This window comes from Canis lupus, chromosome 28 (genome assembly GCF_003254725.2).
Source record: "Canis lupus dingo isolate Sandy chromosome 28, ASM325472v2, whole genome shotgun sequence".
NCBI classification, from domain to species: Eukaryota; Metazoa; Chordata; class Mammalia; order Carnivora; family Canidae; genus Canis; species Canis lupus.
The window spans coordinates 25,381,772-25,398,796 of record NC_064270.1 but is presented as its reverse complement, the minus strand read 5'-3'; the positions used below and the strand labels follow the sequence as shown (position 1 = coordinate 25,398,796).

General features: G+C 46.5%; 1 protein-coding gene across 15 annotated transcripts in view; it reads left to right on the top strand.

Moving 5' to 3' along the window:
* The window catches only part of AFAP1L2 (actin filament associated protein 1 like 2), a 96,670-nt gene that overhangs the window by 22,911 nt on the left and 56,734 nt on the right, over positions 1 to 17,025 (top strand). For 3 of the 15 annotated variants that reach the window (XM_049103106.1, XM_049103108.1, XM_049103107.1), the window contains exon 1: positions 16,613 to 16,749. The exons of 6 other annotated variants lie outside the window; for them this stretch is intronic. The gene's annotated coding sequence lies outside the window, so the exon portion shown is untranslated. Of the gene's footprint in view, positions 1 to 16,594; positions 16,750 to 17,025 lie in introns of those variants that run through there. 6 more of the 15 variants (XM_049103110.1, XM_049103109.1, XM_025467306.3 and 3 more) reach the window with 5 other exon arrangements.

The window sequence follows — 17,025 nt, the reverse complement described above, 5'->3', positions numbered from 1 at the left end:
TTTATGGGAAACTCTTGGTAAAATTTTAACTATTCCGCTGGGCAGGTGGGTGATTGTTGTTCACTTCTTATTGTGGGAAAATAGGATATGTAGGCTGGGTCAGTGTGACCTGGGTTTGAATATCCTGGTTTTGCAGACATCACCATTGCAGAGGAGCTAGTTGAGCTAGTATAGTCCAACATCTGGTGTGTGTCTTGGCCCAAGACTTGCCAGGGTCAGGTACATCTTCAGGGGTGGTGTGTCTGGGGCTGCTTGGCCCAGACACCCTTAATGATGACCAGTGATGTGTTTTCAGTCTTCTGTGGCGGCCAGAACATTCCTATAGGCCTAGAGACCAAACTTCTTCCTCCATGGGTCCTTTTTTGGGACTTCTCAAAATGTATGGTCTAGGGAGGTTGGGAAATGGGGCCATGACTTCTCTTCTAGGCCCTTAGCTTTGGTCTTTGGGGATTAATTTAATTTCAGGCATCATCCTAGAAGCAGAGGTCTCTGACAAGCAGAATACATTTGCAGGAAAATGAAGACAACATTGCTTTGTGATGAGGGACTGTTTCTCTTGTAGAAACTGTAGTCCATTTTATTAGAAGGTATCCATTTACATCCTAAATCTCCTGGGCTCTAGGGATATAATGAAGACAGTGACAACGCTTTTAATATTTATTCATGGAAAGTTTCTCAGCTTCCCCTGGAAAGTCTGTTTCCCAGCCTTGTCTGTATTACATCCAGCTATGTCTGGAAGCCTCTTAGGCTGATAGGTACTCCTTTCTCTGTGCTTTCCCAGCCCTTGGTGCAGTGCTATCTTGCAGAAGTGAAATGAAGGCATTTGAGAGTAGAAATGCATTTCATTCATTTTTGTATCTAGAAGAGTGTGAGGCTCAATAATTATTCAATAATTCCACCATCACACTGGGGAAAAACCAGTAAGCATTCTATCTGCTAACTGTTATTTTGCCAACTGCATTGGCTATAGATGTGAAAGTTGTATTGTCTTAATATCTATGGTGTATGCTACAGTGTCTGATATAGCAGATAGTTGGCAGATTCTTGTCTTTCCCACTCACCACACCTTCATGGGTATAGTGACGGCTTCTTTCGGAAAAACATGTCATCCTTGGCTGGACTTCACCCAGGGTAATCCAGTTTATGGATTGTGCTTTGTACTCCACTTGATCCTTGCCTCGAGATGGACCTTTTTGAAGAGCCTTAGAAAGGAGTGTCTCTGCTAGGTTTTTCAGATAACCTGGTAAAAATATTCCGTCTGCTAAATGAATGTGTTCCTTAAGATGAAGTTACCGGCATTTCACATTCGGTTGTTCGGAAGTGTTTTTTTGACTTGGAAAGTCTGGGGATAGGATGGAAGGGGGTAAGTGTGAATTAGTAAATTGCAGGCCAAAGGACGTGTTTGATCTGTATATTATGACCTTGACTTGTGTAATGGTATAAGTCCTCCTAATGGTATATGAAAACACCAAGTTTTCAACTGGGTTTGTGACAACAAAGTATTATGTGGCCCTTTGCCTTCCCTGTGTTGGGAAAGCAGGTGAAGGATGTGCCAAGTCCAGTCCCCTGGGGTGTCCTCACCATCTCCTTCCCACTGCTCCTGGCTCCGTGGGTGGTGGCTTCTGGGGAGGCCTGAAAGCTCCACTGGTTTCTCGGTCTCTGGCTGATTCCTTGTGGGTGGTCTTTTATTCTTCCCATGCTTCTCTATTCTTAAGTCCTCAGTCTTTCTACCCCTTGGATAGTATTGAAGTTGTTGTGTGTGTTTTTAATTGAGTGTCGACAGTTCTGGACATAAGGAGTTCAGCAACTGCGTTATCGGGTCTGAATGTGCAGTGTTGTTTTAGCCCATGTGATTGTTTCAAAATGCTCTTCCTTGTGGTTTTTGAGTTAGGTAATTTACTGTAATCCTTTTCCAAGAGGAGCAATGATCACAGAGGCTCTGAAACTGTAGAGTCTCTACCATGCATGAAATTTGCCATTTATAGGATCTAAAGAAGACTCTTTGGTTACTAGTCAGGTGCTACCATGGCAAGAACATCAGTATTAGAGCTAGTTCCATTATTTACTCTTCCTCTTCTCTAAGTGGAAAGTCCTTAAGTGTAGATAACCTCTCACAGGGCTTTGCCTCGCACTTGCCCTCCCTACCCCGCTCCACCAGATCTGAGCACAAGGCCGAGTTCACAGTTGATACTCTTTATAAGATGGTTTATTTCACAAGTCAGGGTGCTTACACAGCGATGAACAAACACCATCCTTCCTCTGGAAGATCTCAATCTCTCAGATAGTTTAGTGTGTGTGATTCATTTAAGAGGGCGCCTTTTTTAGGGGCCCGGGGAGGAGCCATGCATTTGGCCGTGTAATACTTTGTTGTCCTGAGTCCGATTTAAATTTTTTATATTTGTCCCCAGTTAAACTCTGATGGAGACTGAAATATGAAATCAGAACATCGAAGTCACCTCTTTTTTTGTACAGGCCAGTGACTTTAAGGCTAAGAATGGTTTTTACCATTGAACATTTGCAAGGAATTGGACGACAGGAAACACTGACTTTGAATCCCAATTAAGCAAAATGTTATTCCCTTCTAAAACAATATTTTCCTTCTCATTGATTTTTATTATAAAATATTGCACTGGACGATGATGATGATATTGGATTTTTGTCAATAGAAAATTTGTGGACGTGTGTTTTCTCTTGTTATTGTAGTAGCTATATTATATCCTCACTTTTGTTTATCGGTCTGTTCTAGAATAGGGGTCGGAAACTTTTCTGTAAAAAGCAGATAGTAAATATTTTAGGATTTGTGGCATATGGTCTATGTGGCAATGGTTCAACTCTGCCATTGTAGTGTGTAAGCAGCCATAGATGGTATGTAAACAAGTAGGTATGGCTGTGTTCCAAAACAACTTTATTTAAGGACACTGAAATTTGAATTTCATATCATTTTCACTTGTCATGAAATGTTATTCTTTGGGTTTTCTTTCAACCATTTAAAAAATGTAAACGTCGTTCTTAGCTCAAGAACCATACAGGTGATGGGCTCCATTTGGCTAGTGGTTCAGTTTGCTGACTCCTGTTCTAGAGGGTGAGACAGCAGCCCCCAGTGATGCCTGACATGACTAGGGTAGCTCAGAGACTCTACTGAACCTGAAATAACACTAGATAAAGTAATGTCTGGTCTTGTGACAAACTCCCTTCTCACTGCAGCCATGAGGCATGTTCCTGTTTCCACCTGCCACACCTTGGGTCTGAGGGATTTAAACCCACCCGCCTCCCCCTAGCCCTGCCACCACACACCCCTACTCAGCCCCCCTATCCCACAGACCTAGTTCTTTAAAATCTGTCTAGGAAAGAGTTTCTTCAGGATGCAACGTCAGCCCTGGGCCCGCTCCAACTCCTATTTGGAAGGTCTTTCCAAGGATAGAGAAGCTGAAACAGCTGCATGATTTTTTTTTCTTCTAGAATTATCCAGTGAGGGGGTGAGTTCAGGACTCTGGCAGCTCCTGTGTAAATGCTGAGCAGCTAAAGACAAATCTGGGAACAAATATGGAGCAAACCCTGCTGCTCCCAAACCAGTGAGAATGGCCTCCCTAAAGCCAAGACTTCCAGCATCTGCCTTTCTTTTAAGGCCAGGGCTGGGGAAGGGGAGCCTCATAGAGGGTCTTCTGAGACCCACTAGCATTCTCTCTGGCTCAGGTGGGGTATCTGTGAAGACCCTCTAGGGAAGCAGGCACATTTGCAGCTCCTCGAATGAGACCACTGTCCTGTCTGTCGGTGCCGTTTGCCTCCGGCATTCTCATTCGTGCCAGAGGGTTAGCCAGCTGTGCTATTGTCTCATGGAGAAAGTTTCCAGAAACACTTTTTCCCTTTCTGCTTAAATGACCAAGTTTCAGAAAAATCCAATGATAATGTGCAGCCGTTTCAAATCTGTAACTTTAGCTGAGATGTTTAGGGTCATGTTGCCTGGGAGATTTTGGGGAGGGCATGTTAAGGTCTGTGAAGTAACCAACAAAATGTCCTCGCAAGCCTGGAATGCTGAGGCTTCAGAGAGAAGCCAGCAAGAGGGGATTGGGCATGTGGCGTTTGTGTGAGACGGTTTTCATCGGTGGGACTGTGTTGTGCCACAAGGGCAGGGGCTCCTATCTTTGGAATCTTCTACAACGCTAGGCAGATGTGGTCTTGGGTCCCAGATGGTGTCTCTGTCTATTGTGGTCTTGATGATTTTACCAGCAGAGAAGGGACCAGATTATCTTACTACTTGGCTGTAGGGAGTCGGAGGGGGCACATTGACAGATAACCATGGTGATCAAGGCCTGGAGACTTTAAAGAGGGAGACTTGGGGGCGGGCAGAGCTCTGAGGGTCTGACCTTGACCTTTCCAGTTACTGACATCCCTGTTGACCCCCCAGTGAACGTCCCAGTGTCATCCAGTGGGGTAGGGGGACTCTGAAGTGCTAGGGTTGAAACTTTCAAAGGTGGTGAGAGGGAGAGTTAATGAGAGGCATTATGACTCTCCTGTAATGCAGTTTTGCAAAATAATGACCATTGCCTTTTATAAACAAAGTATATTTTTAAACATGCGTTGCATCCATTCGGTGGAATACCATGTAGCTGTGAAAAAGAATGTGGCACATCCATACGTTGCCCAAAGTGTCTCACGAAGGGACAAATGAAAATAACAAGGTTCAGAATGCTGTATGTAGTGTGAGCCTACGTCAGAGATTCGTATAAGAGATTTGTCTATGTTTTTCTATCTTTTTATATAGAAGAGTATGCATGGGAAATTCCTGGAAGGCTACACAGTCCATTGACAGTAGTGGCCAAGAAAGAGGAGGAGGAGGAGGAGAGGAGGCTGATGCAGGGGGCTCTGAGAGGGAAGGGAAACTTTTCATTGCATATTTGTACTTTTACCACGTGCATGCATGCTATTTTCCCAGTAAAAGTTTAAATCAATAAAAATAGAAGAAAATGCACAAAAGAAGTCATTGAGAAGGTATTTGGCATCATGAAAGCTTCCGGAGCTGGTCACCCTCGGCTCGTTCTGGACATTGAGATATGGAGAATAAAGCAAAAGAAAATACCAGGTTATTTCACTTGTGGCAACCCCTGTCCTCCCACTCCACCCAGCCCTGTGCAGCTTCCCTTATCTGAGCCATAAATTCTGCAACGAACAATGGCAAGTCAGCCTGGGGCTGGGCTTGGCGTTTCCAGAGGGAAAATCTGGGAACCTACTGGAATGAAACATGGCGCCCAAGGCTTCTGGACTGGGAGGGAGGGGCTCACGAGGGGGGGCTGCAGCCTGCCCCCATGACTGTCCAGGGACCTGGGGACAAGACAGTGCTCCTTCTGGGGGGTTCAAACTCTCCAGCTACCCTGAGAGTCTCCACAAAGCAGGTCTTATATTCTTATAGCATCACTCCTTAAGCCCAAGAAGAAACTTCAATTTAGAACAAAGTAAAGAATTGTGCTGTTTCATCTGCATTAAAGGCAAGAAACCTTTGTTGTTACTGTCTCTACAGGATGTGACTTGCTGGGGGGAAGTTAATGTAGTGGTTCTCGTGGGGCGGGGGAGGCATTCCATTTTATCCTTTTTCTCCCTGATAAAATACAGTAGGGCTCACCACTATTACTCCCCTGCTGGAATCCTATTTCATTTGCTAAGTTTATGATCTATAAAAGGGCCTCCCCCCTCCCACCCCCTGCAAAAAAAATCATTTTTCCTCTGCTCTTGTGCTGTTTAAAAAAAAAAAAAAAAATGAAGTAAACACAAAGAATTTTCCGTGACCCAAATACTGACCTTGGTAAATCATCTTTTTTTGTTTTGTTTGTTTATCCCGGATTGATGAAAGGTCTTGCCCTGCTGGTCTTTCTTCAGAATCAGCATTTACAACTACCCACACCAGAAGCCCTTTTACCCCGTGATCTGACTGTTCCCCAGTGGAGCTGAATTGCTTCTTTCCAAGATGGTGGCCAAATCCTTGCCCTTTCCTCCCCTTTCTCTTCCTCAGTGCCAGCCCACCTGGCTTTTTTCTTTGAGAACCGAGTGTGTTGACAACCAGACTGAGAAATGTTTTCAGCATTATTTTTGCTGCTCTGCCCAGTAGCAAATGGGGAGAGATGAGAGAAACAGAGCAGGCCAGTGGCTAATGGCCGAGTCCTGGGAATATCCTGTTCCTGGGGTCCTGTGGGAGGCCTGGCAGATGCTAGGCTGTCTCAGGAATACTCCCAGTATTCCTAGATATTCCAAATATATTCCAAAATATATTTCATGGTCCTGGGAAATGTGAGGATGAGCTCAGTTATCACCCTACTGCCACCTAAGTCCTGATGGCTGGAGAAGACTGGAGGAAGCGGGGCTTGAACTGGGCTTTCACAGATGGAAAGGATTTATAGAGAAGTGGGGGAGACAAAAAGGGAATTCCAGATGGAGGGAAATAATGTAAGGAGAAGTTTAGAAGTGGGAAGATAGCCACACTAAGGGCACTGTTGCAAACATGGCGGCTTCCAAATGGTAAGATTTAGAAGTGGCCACAGGTCTCTTCCCCACAAACAACCCCCTTTAATGCTAAAGTGAAAGCAAGTCTCTGAAATCAGCTTCACCCCAGACATCTGTGAGCAAGCAGATACAAGAACAGTCTAACAGTGTGTTCCCTGGGCCTGATGATGATGATGATATTGATGTTGATGTTGTTGCTGCTGCTGCTATGGCTCTCTGGCGCGCAGGTGTCCTGCCCCCAGGACCTCACTGAATGCCAGTGGCACTATTTAGCTACCATAGTGGCTGGGACAGCAGAATCTTCCAGTAACGTTATGAATGCTGTGCTGCATTTCCTCCTGGGCCTAGGGTGTGACTCTGAATGAGAGAGGATGCTGGTTTACCTAGATTCTCACATCCTGTTTTTGCCACCGTGCAGGTGCTGGAGGAAGATTTCCAGCCACTCTGTTTATCCTGAATATTCATTTCAGAGGTGAAATCATGTTCGTACCCATAAATGTATCTGAAGCCATGCAGTAGCTGCCTCTGGGGTATGGACTTCTGGGTGGAGTCTTTCAGCTAGCCAGCAGCCTGTGATGTGTAGAGTCTAAATACTTTAAACATTAGCTCCCCACCCTGGGGTGTGGATTTAAATTAACGTACATGCACGTATATATTACACTATTCAAAGAAGAGTATTAAAGTGACGTGTAGGCAGCATCATAGCTAACCTGCCAGGACTCTCAGAGGCCCAAGGATAAAAGTGTTTAGAGTTTAGATAAAACTTGAGAAACTGACTCCTCTGATTTTCTATTAGTGGTGAGGAGGCTAAGGGTCAGGGAAGTTGATCAGCTTGTCCAGGGTCACCCTGCTTTGGTGGCAGCAAAAGAGGACATTCACCTCCTGCTATTCCTACCCTCTGCATCCTGCTTCTGGGCAAGAGGTGCCCAAAAAAATCAGAGAATATGGTTTTGGAATATTAATTTTGTTGAGTATGGTCATTGGTTTTAAATTAATGTAAAAAGATTTTATCAAGTAGACACCTTGAGGTATTTATTGATGCATATTGCAGTATCTAAGCTGTCCTCTTTTTTTTTTTTTTAAGATTTTGTTTATTTATTCATGAGAGAAACAGAGAGAGAGGCAGAGACCTAGGCAGAAAGAGAAGCAAGCTCCCGTGGGAAGCCTGATGCGGGACTTGATCCCAGGACTCCAGAATCACAGCCTGAGCCGAAGGCAGACGTTCAACCGCTAAGCCACTTAAATAGATTGGTTTTTAGTATTCCAGCAAAAAAGAGGGCAGAGATGAGCTAGAAGGGCAAAACTTGTATAACCGGTGATGCTCAGCAGTGGATTCATGGCGGGGAGGGCTTCTCTTTTCCTTTGAAATTTTCCCTTGAAATTTTTTCCTAAATTTCACTGATAATTTTTCCTAGGAACTTTTTAAAAATCAGAGTGATTTTTTTTCCCCACACCCAGCCAAGGAAACCACTGTCAGAAGGAACACCTGTGGTTGCCCACCGTAATCAGTTTCACGACAGATAGGATTCTTGTACCCATTGCCCCGGGGCCGGTCAGGAAAGCCTGGCACCCGTTGCTGAGCTGTGCTCCCCAGAGGCAGGTGCAGCCTCCAGGTCCTTATCTCCCACACTGCGGCTTGCAGCAGCCACGTGCGGGGGCAGGTGCAGCCTCCAGGTCCTTATCTCCCACCCCACAACTTGCCCAGCAGCCACATGTGGGGGCAGGTGCAGCCTCCAGGTCCTTATCTCCCACGCAGCGACTCATATGCGGAATCTGGCTCCTGGCGACCCACGCTGCTTGCGCTGCTCCCTGTCCCTGTCCGCACACGGAGCGTGTTAACGTGTCCCTGTGGCTGATGATCGTGTGCCCTGCTTGGGCCCGGCCTGCAAGGGTGGGAAGATGGGCCAACCTGCTGTTAGGATTAAGCGTGTGTGCACTCCCAGAGCCATGAGCGGCTGCGTGATGTTGCAAAACGTTATCCCACAGTTCGAGAAGGGCGGAGAGCAGGCTTTTCTTCCATCCCCCCCACCCCACCCCCCGCCTCCTTGCCAAGGGGCCCAGAAGGCTTTGGAATAGCCTGAAATAAACTTGCAAGTTCAAGCAGAGCCTTCATTCCGCTCTCCCCGGCAGTTAGCAGTGATTTGCTGGAGGTTATGGGCTCCAGCGGCCTCCGGCCTCCTGTTATCTGCTCCAGGGACCCGGCTCCTTAGTGGTCAGTTCCTCGCTGCTCTGCCAACAACCCTTTCATGGTTAGCTCTTGCCCGCGGCCACGTCCTGTCCCTTCAGCGCTGGCATCGGGCGGCCCCTGCTGCAGGAGGGGAGGGGTGTGCAGTGGAGACAGCCCCCATAGACGGAGGGGTGATCGTCCCCCTGGCTTTTTGGAGAGGGAGCGTACCCCGAAATTCGCTCTCTGTGACATGTTCACGGAGAACCCGGGGTTGGCCTGCGATGAGTCTAGATCCCCGAGTGTCCATCTGCAGGCCCGGATGAGGGTCTGCCCTGGCACAGCCCGCGGTGTCCTGCCTTCTGACCTTTGGTCGCGAAGACGGACCCCTGTTCGCAGGGGAGATGGGAAGTCACCCAAAGCTCTGTTTCCCTTTTGGCTCAGCCAGAGAGAGATGTGTGGGCTGTCACCTCCCATGCACCTGGGGCCTTGCTCGGGGACGTGGCCCGACCATCCTTGCTGGCCTGCGTGGCCCTGCTGATGGTCGTCAGTATGAAAAACACTGACGGAGCCTCCATCTGTCAAATGTGAGGCATTCCTCTTAAAACTTAGCATCAGGGAAAGGCTTGTCCCTCCAGAAGGATGGCATCTTTGATCAGATAGGAATGATTGCCACCCTCCTTTACCTGGCCTTTTGGACTGCCTTGAAAGGCAGAGCTCACACTTCATATTCTTTACAACGTGAGCCTGGCTTTGGGGTATAGTCTCTTACCCTTTCTTTCAGCTTGGGTTTTGGTTTTTCCATTAACCTTTTCAGAAATCCTTTAGGTAGCCTACAGGGTGCAAAGGAGTGACCTGTTCAAAGGCTGTGCTCCCTTTCCCGTTGCTCATCACTCTGTGCTTTGGTGCTGGGGACCATGTGCATCCTCTTGACAGACTCCCTACTGGGCCTCTCTCAGGTGTGTCCACTAATATCTGAGAATCTTCCCCTCCTTTTTTTAAAAATCATTTTTTCTTTTTAAAAAAGATTTTATATATTTGAGGGAAAGAGGAAGAGAGCATGAGCAGAGAGAGGGGGAGAGGGAGAAGCAGACTGCTGCTGAGCAGGGAGCCTGATGGCGGGGCTGCATCCCAGGACCCCGGGATCGTGCCCTGAGCTGAAGGCAGATGCCTAACCGACTGAGCCACCCAGGTGCCCCGAGAATCTTCCCTTCTTGCTAACGGATTGCATCTTGTTCCTGGGACTTGAGACCCTCAACTCTTTGCTGTAATTCAAGAATCAGCTCATTAAACAATCCTACTAGGAACATGCTTACCTCTCTTATCAGTTTCAGCCCCAAAGTTAGAGATCAGCATCCAGAAAATCAAGATGCTCAAAGACAGATTGTGCCTTACACTAATTGTGGTCACTGGGTTGGGATGGACCTGTGTGGAAAGCATTTGTGAGGGTCGTGAGCTCTGTGGGGAGTGTGGTGGGGGGAGGGGACGATGTCCTTGAAAGCCTATTGTGGATGCTTTCCTGTATCACCTATAAAGATTATGTTCCTCAAACTGTGTCCTAGATATTGTTTCTCTATGAGGATTTAAAATTTTATGTTTCCATTTTAGTATTAGTTTTTTAAATTATTTAAACCTGTCCTGAATCATCTAGATGGCCACCTTATGACTTGGAGTTTGTCGCCTCATATATATATATTCACTGGAGGTTGGTGCCCAGGGATCACCGAAATACCACTGAGAACTGGACTCCCTGGAGGTTCCTTAAGGGTATGCTGGAGGGTATGGGGGGAGGAGGTGGTTCCTGGGTTGTATGTTAGTTTAGGAATGGAAAAGAACAATATATGTGCCTAGACACTTCTGCACATTGTAGTTGTAGAACATTGTGTTGGTACGTTACTGAGAGTCAAGCAGGGCTTGGAAAAGTTAGTAGCTTTCTTTGCCAAAATGGCCACCGTGATTTAATAAGTATGTGCACTGGGAAGTGGGGATGGAGTTCCCTCCTGTTGAGAACCTGCAGTGACTCCCTAGTGCCAACTGGATGGCATCACCTGGGGAGCAGGGTGACCTGCCTTCACCTAGTTGGCAAGACTCACTCTCTCAGGCCTGGCTCACCCTATAGGAGTCACCTCTGGCTGCTGAAGAAGCTTGTGCTCCAGCCGTTCCTCCCTCTTGGTGGCCCCCCTGGCTCTCGAGTCTGTCTTAGACACTGTCTTTGCCCCCTCATTTTATCCAGACCCTCCAAAGCCCAGTCCAGAGACTGTCTTCCCTTCTCTGATTACCCCAATCACTTTCACTCTCCTGCCCCATACAATGGTATCATGTAGACTTAACACATTGTCATTTGAATTGCAGGGTGGTGAGTGGGATGAGTCTGTCCCACCTTCTGAGTTATGAACTCCTGGGCAGGTGGCATGATTCAACTTACCCTCCTGATGTAGCTTTGTCTTCTTCCAAAATGCCCTTCATGGTACCCATGTCCATTTGTTGGCTCACTCATTCATTTAACAAACTTGTATTGAGGGCCTGCTCTGTGTTGGCCACCAAACTTGGCACTGTGAGTGAGTGGTGATCAAGGCCGACATGAAGGAATATTCTTCATGAACTTGATGGGCTGAGGAGATGGGAGGAAGCAGAGGAAGGAGGGTCAGGCCTCAAACAAGTCTTGACAAATCAGGACTGTCAGAAGAGTCAGGGAAACCCAGGAAACACATTGCAAAGGCATGTCAGCCATTGGTTGCATATGACTCCTCACCTCTCCTGCACCAATGGTTTAATCAACCTGTGCTGCCATTGTACTGTTTGGGGCTGAGTGATATCCCTAAAAAAATATGTTCAAGTCTTAATCCCTGGAATGCAAATTTATTTGGAAATAGGATCTTTGTAGATTGTAATCCAGTTAAAATAAGGCCATCCTGGATTCAGGTGGGCTCTTACCCAGTGAAGGTAAGGTGTCCTCATGAGAAGAGGACCGCTTGAATATGGAGACACGGGGAGAAGATCTGTGATGACAGAAGCAGAGATCGGAGTGATGGAGCCACAAACTGGGAAGGCCAAGGATTGCTGGCAGCCACGGGAAATGAGGAAGAGGCAAGGAAGGATTCTTCCCCAGATGCTTGAGAGGGAGCATGGCCCTGTTGGACATGTGATTTCAGACTTCTCACCTCCAGGACTGGGAGAGAATCTATTCCTGCTGATTTTAGCCCCTCTATCCATGGTATTTTGTTATGGCCTCCCGAGGACACGAACACAGGCCCCAAGGGTCTTGCCCACAAGAACGGTGAGGCCAGGACCCCTCCACCCTCCACCTCCGACTTGGGCAGCAGCAGGAGCCCAGAGGCAAACCCATAGCAGCTGTCACAGCTGTGACTTGACTGAGTTTATAACAAAGCAGCAGCCTGCACAGGAGATGTCAGCAAGGGAAGAGGGACTCAAAGGATGGAATGTAAGTTGACAGCTTGGTTCTCACTCCCTAACCTCTAATTAGGCTCATAGCAACAGCTGCTGCTCAGAGAGGGCTTCCCGCTCAAGTCAGTGGCATAGCCTGGCTTCTGCTTGGGAAGAAAGGCATGGGGTTTGGGGCCATGGCTCAGATCCTTCTCTGTATCACACAGGTATGGCTTTGAGCAGACATGTTTTCTTTGGGGAACCTTAGTTTTCCCCATCTATAAAATAGGGACAACGAAATGTGGCACTGAGGGCTGTCATCAGGATGAAGGCATAGTGGGGGTCGAGTGCCTTGCCATAGCAGGCCAGCACTGTCGGTTCAGTGGTCTGGACAGAGCACGCTGCGTGCTGGAGCCCCAAAGTCGTCTGGACTAAGCAGGAGGGTCTCCCCTATTTGGGGGCAGGTGTGGGAAGTCATGGATGCCAGGCCAAAGATCTGGGCAGCCAGTGTTGTCACTGGTTGTTTCTGTAACCTTAGTAAAGTGAAGTAACTTTACACATTGGTTCATAAAATCTTTTTTATAAGATTGTAGAGGCTTAAGTAAGTGATACTAAGTTAGGCAAGTGCCCCACTAGTGCCTCGTGCTCAGCGTTGCTGGATGGAGGCTCGCGGGGCAGGTCCTGGTCCAGAAGGGCCAGGACTTAGAGTCTAAGGGCAGGGGCTCAGCCTTGTGCCTGTGGCTCGGGGCTGCTGGTGGCCCAGGGCACTGCCTAACATGATACGACACGCTAGACAGCTGGCCTGACTGGCTTTTGTGGCATGTGTGGTGTACACGCTGCAGGCTGCACATGGGATGGGAAGCCAGCAGGCTCAAGGAACCTTCTAAGAGATGCAGCTTGGAATTTCTGTATCTGGTGTATGTTCTAAGAGTTGCCTCACCCCGACTCCCAGAAACCCATTTTCCTAGCTTGTGGTTCCTAGGTCTGGAAACTGCTCCTGCAAGACATCTCCCAGTATGTGAGAGGCTCAGGTGCCACGGTCACCATGTGAGGGGCAGAGCCCAGTAGAGGGCAGCTGGGCACATCCCAGGAAGGGGAGGAGGAGGGGGAGAAGGAGAGGGGGAAGCAGATTCCCCACTGAACAGGGAGCCTGATGTGGGGCTCAACCCAGGACCCTGGGATCGTGACCTGAACTGAAGGCAGATGCTTAACCCATTGAGCCACCCAGGCGCCCCTGTTGATAATTATTTATGGCAGAAATGGAAGGCTCTCTTTTGCCAGAACAAATGTTTTCAAATTCAGAAGTTTTGTCCTGACTGGTTTTAAATCTAATCAGATTCTTATAATCCAGTGGAGAAATCAGACTTTTTCTAACCAGGTTAATTTTTTGTTAGTCTGTCCCTTATTGACTCTTGGGTTTTTTCCTAAAGCTGCGTATAAATCTCCTAGTTCCATGAGTTGAAGGGGTTGTCTTAGTTTCCCTAGGGCTGCTGTAACAAATTACCACCAACTAGTGACCTAAAGCAACAGAAACTTATTCCCTCACTGTTCTGGAAGCTAGAAGCCCCAAATCAAGGTGTTGGCAGGGCTGGGCTCCCTCTGATGACTCTAGGGGAGAATCTTGTCCTTGCCTCTTCCAGCTCCTGGTGGGGCTTGGCTTTCTTTAGCTGTGACAGCGTTAACTCCAGTCTCTCTGTGTGTCTCCATATGACCTCCTTCCCTGTGTTTCTGTATCTCAAAGTTCCCTCTGCTTTCTCTTAGAAGGATACCAGTCATTGGATTTAGAGTCCACCCTAAACCCAGGACAATCTCATCTCGAGATCTTTATTTACATCCGCAACGACCCAATTCCAAGTGAGATCACATTCACAGGGACCAAGGCTGAGGACTCGGACACATTGCTTGGGAGCCACTATGCAACCCGCTACAGAGGATAATATTAACATTTACTAAATAATATTTTGTGTCTGGTGCTTTTCAGGTGTTCTCTCATTTAGCTGTCACATCAGCCCTGCAAAAGAGGTATGATTTTTTTCCCACTTGTGTAAGTAGGAAATCTCTAGTTCAAAGAGCTTATCAAACTTCCGACATTCACCTGCCTGGTTAGTACAGTCACTGAAAGCTAACCAAACTCTTTCCACCACTCTGGGATTGTTCTATAGAGGAGGTCAATTTTTGGACATAAGACAGATTAATAAGAGAAAAACCAATCTAATTTCATATGTACAGAAACTCCTAGAAACAGAGGCTTCAAGAAATGACCAAGGCAGTCAGCTTTCCTACCTTTTAGACAAAGGAACAATTACTGGTCAGGATTTGACAAAACAAAAGGGGCTGGAATTGGGGTAGCAAATGGCTGTACAAACACAAAGTGTGTTTGTACAGCCATGTCGGCCTTGAATTCCCTATCTCTTGCGATAAGGATGCTCTGTGCCCCCCTGGTATAGGGAGGGTACCTTCATGTGGGAGATTTATTTCCTGCTTTCAGGTGGACAAAGGAGGGTCAGTGTCCTTGCATTGGCTGTTTCTTAAGTAACTAAATAATCAATATGCCAAAGTGGCATATTTTGAGGTAGCCTCGTCTGTTCCCCTTCCCTTCATCATAAGGGGAAAAAAGCTGTTGTAATAAAAGACCTATAGGAAAACATACAGGTTTTTCTGCCATCCATTCATATGTAGAGAAGCACAGAATACTGTGACATTAAGAATACCAGGATATTTGGGGTTCTTGGATAAGTATATGCCTTCACTCAGGTCATGATCCCAGGGTCCTGGGATCTATTCCCACCTCAGGCTCCCTGCTCAGTGGGAAATCTGCTTCTCCGTCTGCCTCTCACTGCTGCTCATTCTCTCTCTCATGCTTTTCTGTTTCTCAAATAAATAAAATCTTGGGGGGAAAAAAGAGTATCAGAAAGTTTGTGTTTGTATTCATCCAAAATACACAGAAAAACTAACATCACTATAGCAAGAGGACTTACAATGAACCATGTTGGTGTGTATTCAAAGGGGCCTTTTATTCAGTGGTACCCATTTTACCCATTTCATTTAGTGGTTGAATCTAAGGGTCCAAGACAAAGAAGGTGCTCCATAAGTATTTGGTGGAGAAATGAATGTGAGAAATCCAGATGTGAGAAAAACAGTGGCAGAGTCAGCTTGAGGCAGCACCCCACCATAGGATGTGACCTCTTAGTTGCCAAATGGAGGTCAAGGTGGTTCCATCTTTGCAGACTCTTTGCACCAGGACTCTCCTAGTCTCTGTGTAGAAATGTCCTGGTCCTCTGACCCAGCTTTTCTCAAGGGAATGCTGGCCTTAGGCCTTAAATTGAACATTTGCCAGAATTCCTTGAGGGTAGGCATCTGTATTAAACATCAGGTATCAGGAGTTTGAGAATAATTTTGATTGATATTTCCAGACTGGGATCAGTGGATACCTCACAGTAATGCTACAGAATTCTATATCTTCCCATCTGTCTAGAATAATGCTCACCATTTTTGGTCTGGATTCATTTCATAGGAGTAAAATATATGTAAATAGAAGAAAATATTGTACTGATGTAGAAATTTTGCTTGGAGAAGAAAATGCACATCCAAAGTTCTGAGGGCTTTTGAGCCTCAGCACCCAAGAGACTGTCCAGATCTGTGGGGTTTTGAACTATGTTTGTTGGAGTAAGTTTGGGTTAGAAGAGCACCTTGGAGGTTTTAGGTTTCAGGATAATTCCCAAGCATATAACATGTTTCTTGCCTTTTTCTAAATGTCCTTCAAAGTGAGCAGGACATCTCCTTGGCAAAAAGCTCTGTGTACTAGTCCTTGTTCTCCAGAAAAACAAAATGAATAGGATATTTGTCTCTGTCCATCCATCCATCCATCCTTTACTTATGTATAGGAAGAGATTGGCTTATAAGACTATGGAGGCCGAGGGCCATCAGGTTGACACCTAACACTAACCATCATACTCTGTGGCATTTGCTCATTCCTAGCTCAATAAGGTGGCAATGTCATATGAATGACCCTTTTTGGTGTCCTTAGCAAAGGTATACCCAGTTGAAACAGGAGTGTTAAGGTTTATGGAAGAAATCCAAAAAGAGATTGATGACATGGGTTGTTTTCTTAGTTCTAAATTTCAGTTGGCAATCTTTGTCCCTTGCCCCGAGCATGCCTGTTTTAATGAATGAAAGAAAGGATGGGTAAGATATTTTATTATAGTACAGGGAGAGCTATTTGGGTTTCTTTGACCAGCCCACAGATCACTCATTTGAAATTTCTTTTTTTTAAGATATATTTTTTTAATTTAGAGTGAGAGTATGCGCATAAGCAGGAGGGGCAGAGGGAGAGGGAGAAAGAATCTCAAGCAGATACCACACTGAATGCGGAGCCTCGTGTGGGGCCCCATCCCATGACCCTGAGATCAAGACCTGAGGCAAAACCAAGAGTCGGATGCTCAACTGACTGCACCACCCAGGCGCTCCTAAAACTTATTTCTAATAGCCAAAAGAAGACTTTGACTAAAACATCACTCGTCAGCCAAACCCCTTCCTTTACCTTTCCATTAATAGGTGTAACTCTCCCCATGAACCCTGTCTGAGGAGACCTGCTGTGCAGGGGAACAGGAAAGTGGATTCATTTCCAGAGGACTCACAACTGTCATCCGTGGTGCTGGCCTACGGATGTTCGTCTGGCCACCTTTCATTTCCTGGCTGTGATAAGCTGTGTAAGGCATGTTTACACATGGGGCTCACAAAATACATTTCGGTGGTGGATTATTTTCCATTAGCTAACTCTTTTCAAAGTCATTTAAAACCTAGTAATAAGGCTGATACATTTTGCAATTTGGCCACCTATGCCTAACTGCATTAGCAAAATAATTACCATGCGGGATTTACTGGTAAACTTGTCAACTCATTATCACTCTGAACGACTCATTGTCACCAGAGACTTGCACATACTGATCTCAGTACCTGTTGTAAGTTAAATGTATTTCTCAAGT